The sequence below is a fragment of the Astatotilapia calliptera genome, chromosome 9 (genome assembly GCF_964374335.1).
Source record: "Astatotilapia calliptera chromosome 9, fAstCal68.1, whole genome shotgun sequence".
Classification (NCBI taxonomy): domain Eukaryota; kingdom Metazoa; phylum Chordata; class Actinopteri; order Cichliformes; family Cichlidae; genus Astatotilapia; species Astatotilapia calliptera.
In genome coordinates, this window is record NC_137430.1 from 31,334,946 (window position 1) to 31,343,831 (window position 8,886).

General features: G+C 38.8%; 1 long non-coding RNA gene across 1 annotated transcript; it reads left to right on the forward strand.

Moving 5' to 3' along the window:
• The first annotated feature begins 248 nt into the window (after nt 1-248).
• On the forward strand, nt 249-8,821 carry LOC145431176 (uncharacterized). The gene is made up of 4 exons (XR_013911519.1): nt 249-529; nt 688-7,948; nt 8,032-8,108; nt 8,246-8,821. It is a non-coding gene; the product is annotated as an uncharacterized LOC145431176 (long non-coding RNA).
• The last annotated feature ends 65 nt before the right edge of the window (nt 8,822-8,886 follow it).

The following is an 8,886-nucleotide window of genomic DNA, read 5'->3' on the forward strand; positions in this document are numbered from 1 at the left end:
TTGGAGGTTCCATTTTTTAGGGCAGAAATACCGTGGTAACTCGCATATCTCACGGAGGAATAAACCACACACACGTTGTTAGAGTTTTACATCAGAGGCACACGCCTTCCTCTGTGCCATCATTTATTGCACACACACTTCCGTATTTATACCTTTCAGATTAAGAACACATACATATATGATAGGGCAACTGTAACTGTCCCTGAGACAGTTAAAATAAAGTTGGTTATTTTGTGTTTCTGTGATAGATTCATGCTTAATTTAGTTCATTTATTTATAAGATAAGATGATAAAAGTGTAACATCAATTAAAAAACATGTCTAAAATATGTGATTACAAAATATGGGTTTGTTAAATATGTAAAGTGCTGTAAAGTTTGTATGAGGTAAAGTTTGTAATTGTCACATGACCAGAGTTTGGTTGAGAGCACAACCACGGCATTGTGGAGCTAGCATGGATACGTGGCTACAGATGCATCTACAGCCTCAGCGTTAATGTTATTCTGCATGTGGTCCAAGAGGCGCACACGGTATGGTTTCATGTATATTGTTTGTATAATGTTGCATACGTGTTCTACACTGGTAATGAGAGGACATTTTTGTGATACCCATTATTGTGCATTTTTTGTGTTCTGCTTGCACAAGACTGTTTATGGACATTTATGTTGTAAACTTTGTGTTTCTTCAGTTTTCACGGTGTCTGAAGACAATAAGAGTGAGAGAGAGAAATAAATTTCCGAAGACATCAGTATGATGCGTGGCCATTCTTTGTTGGACCCCTGTAGTTACAGTGAAAACGTACCGCCAATGTGGCTGGAAGTTCGACGTTAGAAGCAATGCATGTTCCAGAATAAGAAAAGAAGAAATGTTCTTGACAGCGCAGTGTGTGTGGTTCGAGAACACAGCGGAAAAGAGGCTTGCAAACTTAAAAAGAGGAAACACCATTATTGGTGCTTTGGACAGCAACGACCATGACTTCACCAATAGAGGGCGACATTGACCATCATAAACTACAGCTCTGCAAATCTCTGCCGCTGCACACAGCAAGAACTGTAAAATCCCTGGCGGTCTTCAAGGAAAAGATAACAGCTCTTCAGTCAGCGCCAGGTTGGGCTGTGATATATCCACAACTTCATGGAGAGGTTTGGAGTTTGGAGAGGTCTATTAAAATAATAATTTATTTTGTTTAAGAAAGGTACTGAGTTAAAGGTAACCAACCTGTCATTATAGCCAAAGTGTTCCCTTTTATTTTACAAGTGGTGTTGTTTAAAGTGTTCTAAAAATGTTTAAGAGTTCAACTTAAAAGAAGAATAACAAGGGGTGTAGTTAAGCAAATTGTTGCAAGAATCAGATTGTACTGAGAATTGTATATTTGCCAGGATCGCATGTACATATAGCAACAACTTGTTTATGCAGCAGGTTTGCTGAAACATGCACAATGTCAGTAAACACAGAAAAATCACAAATTGAAGAATGCAGAGAACAAATTGATTCCCTTAAGGAAGAGCTAAGTAGATTGAATGAACAATTGAAATTACAGACTGATGATGTTGAAAGGGAGAAATTGGAGTTACTGATAGGTGCTATTCATGATAAAATAGAAATCCAGCTGATAATGTTGAAGAAGCCTGCCTCTAATACTTCAAGACTAGAGCCCAGGAAATCCTCAAGGGAGCGAAAGTTAACGCCCAAAATGCTAGAACTCAAGCAACAAGAGTTCTCTCAGGAGAGTAAATTTATCAAACTATATGAAAGCTGGAAAGAACAAGTTAAAGCTACACGTTCCAAACTTAAAGATGAGTGCTCTGACCAGGAATTAGCTGACATGATGGATACTGTCGAAGGGCTAGAGTCACAAGTGAAAAATACATACGAAGATATGAGATCGCAGTCAGCCCCTTCTACTGAGACTAGAAGAAAAATTGATTCCTGCACAGCAGTAACAGCGGACTTGATGAGAATACTTAAAGTACGTATGAGTGAAGTGGGGCAAGAAGAGTTTGATGCTAAGGCAGAAAATGCGAGACTTCACATGGTGCTAGACAGAGAATATGCTCAGTCAATATTTGGGACTACAATCTCCCGACCTTCTGTACGTAGCTGCCGCTCAAGCTGTCTATCGGAGCAGCAAAGCATCAATGTAAAAAAGGCAGAGTGCGCTGCACAGCTTGCCGCGAAGCAGGCTGAGATAGAGATGGAGGAGGCTATTGCTACACAAAGGCAAGAGCTTAAAAGACTAGAAAATCAGCGAGATCTTCAGGTAATAACTGCAAAGCTAAAGGCTTATTCTCAAGCAGATTCAAGTGAAGCCTGTGGAGAAGACAAAAGCGCACACAGTGCGGTAGTCAGTTGTCCTCCATTAGCTCCTGAAGAAATCATACCAGAGCAAACCTACAAGAATAATAACAATAAACAACCAAACAACAATGAGTCATTGTTAATGCAAGCCTTGCATGACACAATGGTCCTCACCAGACTTCCTGCACCTGAGCCCCCAGTCTTCTCAGGGGACCCACTTAAGTTCTTAGAGTGGAGCACTAGTTTCAAAGCTTTGATAGAGCGGCGATGCACAAATCCAGCTGACAGGTTGTTCTACCTACGCAAATACATCAGTGGAGAAGCACGGTCTGTATTGGAGGGAAGCTTTTACAGAAAGGATGACGAAGCATATGACCAAGCTTGGGAAGCTTTGAATGCTCGGTATGGCCACCCCTTTATAATTCAGCGTGCATTTAGGGAAAAACTGAACAACTGGCCAAAGATTGGTTCAAGAGAGTCGCTTAAACTGAGACAATTCAGTGATTTTCTGACAGCCTACAGCAATGCTATGCCATACATCAAAGAACTGCAGGCGTTAAATGACTGTGAAGAGAATCAAAAATTGCTCCAAAAACCTCCTGACTGGGTGACTTCTCGTTGGAATCGTCGCGTCACAGTGCAGTTACAGCAAAAAGAAGAATATCCAAGCTTCAAACAATTTGCTGATTTTGTTGCACAAGAAACGGAAGTTGCATGCAATCCTGTAACATCATTTCATGCCTTGAAACACACTGAAGAAAGGTCAGCTAGAGACATAAAGCATCCAAAGGCTAATGCATACATCACAAATGTGAAAGCATCAGAGAGAACAACCACAGGATACAGCGGAGTGGAGAACAATTCAAATGAGCCTGATATAGAAAGAAAAGCAAATGCTTTGCCATCAAACTCAGTCACATGTATTTGCTGTGGAGAAAGCCATTCTATTCACAAATGCCAGACCTTTGCTAAAATGTCCGTGGAGAACAAAAGAAAGTTCATACTTGACAATAACCTGTGCTTTGGTTGTCTCAGAAGAGGACACAATTCAAAAGACTGTAAGCGTAAGGCGACTTGCGGGGTTTGTAAAAAACATCATCCAACAGCTCTTCACGAAGACCGTCCAAAGACTCCAGTGAACACATCATCACATAGAATGCAGGCAGAAGAAAACATATCTGCACTTTCTTGTTGCATGGACAGAGGAGATGGTGGGAGCACATCCATGATCGTGCCTGTGTGGGTTTCTTCAACCACCACTCCAGAGAGAGAGACCTTAGTGTATGCTCTATTAGATACACAGAGTAGCAACACTTTTGTAGATCAAGGGGTATGTGAGGAGATGGGGATGAGTTTAGAGCCAGTGAAGTTAAAGCTAACCACTATGATGGGAAGAGATTCCATTGTTCAGAGCGAAAGAGTTAGTGGGCTCAGAGTTAGAGGGTTTTCCTCCAAAAGCTTTATCAACTTGCCACTTGCCTATACCAGAGACTTCATCCCACTTGAACGTTCACACATTCCCACCTCTGAAACTGCCAAAAGATGGGAACATCTAATCAGAATAGCACAGGAGATGCCTGAGTTAATGGATTGCAAGGTCAGGCTGTTAATAGGCTACGACTGTCCTAGAGCACTGGCACCACGGCAAGTAATCGCGGGAGGTGACGAAGAGCCATATGCAATCAAGACAGACCTGGGCTGGAGCATTGTTGGCAGTTCACAAAAAATGGCAACATCAGCAGAAGTGACAGGCCTGTGCCATCGCTTATCTGTTAAGGAACTTCCACCCTTGACACCAGCCACCATCATCAGAGTGCTTGAGTCAGACTTCAAAGACACAGCTCCTGGAGAAAAGAGCATATCACAAGATGACATACAGTTCATGCAACTGCTAAATGAGAAAATACACCAGAATGCTGATGGGCACCTAGAGATGCCACTTCCCTTTAAGGCACGCCCTCAGCTGCCAGAAAATAAGCGTCTGGCTCTGGTGCGACTTAAGCACCTGAAAGGGAAGTTTGAGAAAAATCCCAAATTTAAGGACGATTATGTAAGGTTCATGGACAATGTCTTCAAGGAAGGTGATGCTGAAAGAGCTGAAGATGATCCCAGAGAAGGAAATATGTGGTATATTCCACATCAAGGCGTCTATCACCCGAGAAAACCGGAAAAAATCAGGGTTGTGTTTGACTGCTCTGCAAAGTACAGTGGCACAGCTCTGAATATTGCATCAAGTCTATACAGATGTTTAGAGACATAATGCAAAGCATGTTTGTTTCTTATGGCTTACAAATGTGTTTGCCTTTAACATAATTTACATTTCATTTATACAGTTTCACAGACAAAACAATAAAATAGGTTTCCTGAACTGTTCTTCATGGCCCAAATTTTGAATCCTTTTGAGGGTGATGCATTATCCAAGAAGGTGGGCAATTTGTTCATTGATCTCTGACCCTCGCTGACTATGACGCCTCCTAATTCTGCTTCCAGCCTTGCTGATTAATTTGGTCTTCCTTTTGGCATCCCTGTCACTGATGCTGTCACCAGTTGTACACAACATCTCTGTTTGTCCACCAGTCTAATCTGTAATTCAGGTGAACCCAGAATTACATGTATCTTTGTAATGTTTCAAAAAATATACACTATATGTTGATGGGCATTGTCACACTTTTCTTTCCTTTATAAGTAAGAATCTCTATGGTTTTAATGACAATTCATATACAGATTGTGGAGGACATTTAATTCAACACTCTAAAAAGTTCCTCATCTGCAGACTATAGTACAATTTCAGCCCACCGTTAATAAACCCATCCAATGCAGGGTTATCAGAGAAATTATGCAAATGTTATGTTTTTATGTACTGGTAATCTATTTATCATTTATCATGATTCCTGCTCTGATGATTACGTTCTTCTACTTCTGTAATTTTAATAGATAAAGGATGTTGAACATTAAGCTCCAAACAGGATGAGTGAGGAAGACCACAGAGGAGAATCATGGATGTAGTAAAAGAATACATGCAGTTGTTTTTTTTTCATGGTGGAGGAGCAACTTCTGATACTATCTTAAAGAAAAAACACATCAAATTGAAGAGTAAAAATAATGACAACAATATGTCTACATTTTTTTATTAATTCCTTAAAGTAAATGCAGTCTTGTCATGGTCAGAGTTGCCCACTCATATTTAACTAATTCAAATACAATTACTGCATATCAATGCTTATGTTCTAATAAAAGGCATTGTTTAATACTTCTTCCATGACAACCCAAATAAATCAATGATAGGGAAACGGGAAGATTAGTCATCAGGCAAGGTTTACTGTTCATTTACCATGCCCTGATAACAGTAAGCTTAACAAAAGAAAAATGTTGGGGACGAGAACCAGGCGGCTGAGCCAGATCAAAGACATTACTAAAACAAAAAGACGCCAACAGCTTCCCTAAAGTGGAAATAAAATAATATGCAAAACAAAAGGCCTGTGTACCTGCTTGACACATAAGATCAGTCACAGGACACAAAAGTGTCATCACCTGCCTAACCCAGTGTTTTTAACACTTAAAGCTCAGTTGAATGTGTTTGGGGTACCCCGATCTTATCTGTCCAGCCTCACACCCAAACACTCTGTTCACACACATAGACACCTACTAACAAAAGTTCAAAGACAGTCTGAAGCCAACCTGCTGGCCTGGGAGCTGGTTTTTTGAAATTATCCCAGGCAAGCGATTGGTCTACTGTTCCCCAGATCAGCCAATAGAGACGTGCCAATTACCTTTGTATTGAGTGTATTGAGTATTGAATGAGGCTTGACACCTGAAAGACAAGAGTAAGAGAAAACAAAGAGCTGGGTACCATGGCATGTAACAGATGTTGTTCCATGCTCATTTTTGATTGTCTCAGTAAATATGTTAACTGCAAAAACATTGAAAATCTAATTCAACTCACTTGTTTAATAGAAAATAATATTTTCCTTCTTGTTCGTTAATTTTCACGTCACTCTAAGTAATAGTAGTCTTAGAAGTATAAAAACAACTTCCAATTCTCATAATTTATATGAAAGTCTTTAATCACATCTTTTACAATATATTTTAAGCAATATGCTTTTGCCTTTTTCTCTGACACTCATTGTCTTTAACATTAATATTATGAATTACCTATACAATATCTTGCCTTTTGATTACAGGTTTCATAATTTTTTTTTCATACTGTAACTCGTAGAAATATTTCGGCCAATACTATTTTGATTATATTTTATACATGAAATAACAAGGTCGTACATTGCCTGCCTTAACATTTTTTAGTTTTTGCTTCATTATTAGAATTAAATTAGTATTATTTGTTAATTCAATGCAAACTGATGTGTGGGACAAGAGTCACATGACATAGAGCCAACCCACTTTTGATCTTTCGGTATTTATTGAGGTGTTGCGTCGCACGGACAGATAACGTAGCTTTCATTGCGACAGGAAACGTTTATATGTGGTTACGCTGTCATTACATATAATTATTATTAGTACACTGAACTTTTCATCGAGGCCTACGTGGACTAAAATTTTTGGTTTACCCACCAACAATAAAATGGAAAGGTGAGTAATTAACACTACAAATGGGACTATTAACAAGAAACGAGCACATTCTGAAAACTGCTCAGTCCTTTGACTTTTGATGTTGTATCTTTTCCAAAATATATATATTCATTGAGAAAAAGAAGTGATAACACATTCAGATAATTGAAAAATACGTAACATTTTGTAGTACGAAGAAATACGTTAAAACAAAATCAATGTTTGGTTGCATTACTTGTAAAAAAAAACACAAACATAATAAGTAACACTGTTCACCATGATAAATAACTCATCTTACAAAAATGTTTTTGTCACGTAAGGTCATAAATTCTCTTTTAAGCAAAGATTTGCACTGGGTATTACCAGAATTTAATCTTTCATTGGCTTGACACAATGACTCTTTCAAGTCATGGTGATTGTGATAATGATTGTAAAGTCCGTTCAGAGCAACGGTCTTTGTACTATATGTGTCTTTTTCTGTGTGACTTTTATCTTTCATTATTATATAAATGTGATGTATGTTATGTTCACAAAGTGAATACTTCAAAATGAGGAGGACATGCTACAACAAAACAGACTGGGTGAATGTGAGACTTCGAGGAGGAGTACTGACACATCCATTTCAACGGGATGGTTCTAGCTGCGGAGTAATGGTCATCATGGTATGGTACAACATTAACGCAATAATATTTTTCTGTGAAATTAGATAAGAAGATGGGGTGGGGGAAGTTAAAATAATCTTAAAAGGTTAAATTGTGTAAACAGGAAGTGTAACATTTGCAGATGTTTTCAATTAATTGTTTTTGTTGTTTTTTTATTTATTTCAGATGGCCAAAGAAGTAATGGAAGCCATCCATCCATCCATCCATCCATCCATCCATCCATCCATCCATCCGCTTCCGCTTATCCTTTTTCAGGGTCGCGGGGGGCACTGGAGCCTATCCCAGCTGTCATGGGGCGAGAGGCGGGGTACACCCCGGACAGGTCGCCAGTCTGTCGCAGGGCTAACACACAGAGATTTTTGACGACAAAAAAAGAGATGGCCCAGGCACGAAGGACATTTGCACAGACAATACTTGAGGCCTCCGGTGTGTAATATCTTCTTCAAATGGACATATTTATTTGTGTCAAACTGATGAACACTAACATATATATATATATTATGTTTTAGTATTTGACAGTGACAACAACTGTGCCATGTGTGCAACAGTGAAACCACCTAATCCAGGACCCTCCATCATTGACTGGGTATAGTATTTTTAAAAATTGTTTTATGTTATCTTCCAAAAAATATTTGACTCTGTGTCTTTAATGATTGTAATTGATTAAAACATAGAATTATTTATGTAATGTGTTTATGAAAGTTCATATGTTTTTGTTTACAGATCCAGTGTGATAATTGCAACCGCTGGTTCCATTCTGAATGCCTGGACATGACAAATGAACAGCTCAGCAGTGCTCAGAAGACAGAGTGGAAGTGTGTGCTTTGTGTAACCTAATTCCACATGCGGTGAAAGCTACTTGAATAATCTGCTTATAGTTGTTATTGGTGTTTTGAGGAACACATGTGTAAAACACAATGTGTATAACATTCTTGCTTTGTGCACGTACTTCAAGTATTTCCTTTTTGATTTTTTGGGTTGATTTGTGTGATGACAGATAATGAATAACAATATATCTAAACTGTGTAGTAGTAATATGAGAAATCAGTAATCTGAGAAATGTAATTTCTCACCCTGACCGGTTGAGGCAGATGGCCCCGCCCCTCCCTGAGCCTGGTTCTGCCGGAGGTTTCTTCCTGTTAAAAGGGAGTTTTTCCTTCCCACTGTTGCTCATAGGGGGTCATATGATTGTTGGGTTTTTCTCTGTATGTATTATTGTAAGGTTTAACTTATTATGTAAGTGCCTTAAGTTGACTATTGTTGTGATTAAGCACTGAATAAATAATGTCTAAAACTGAAGTTGATACTTGAGGTGGTGTGTGAATGACATTTTGAAAAATTTAAATTGTGTGTGGAAAGACATT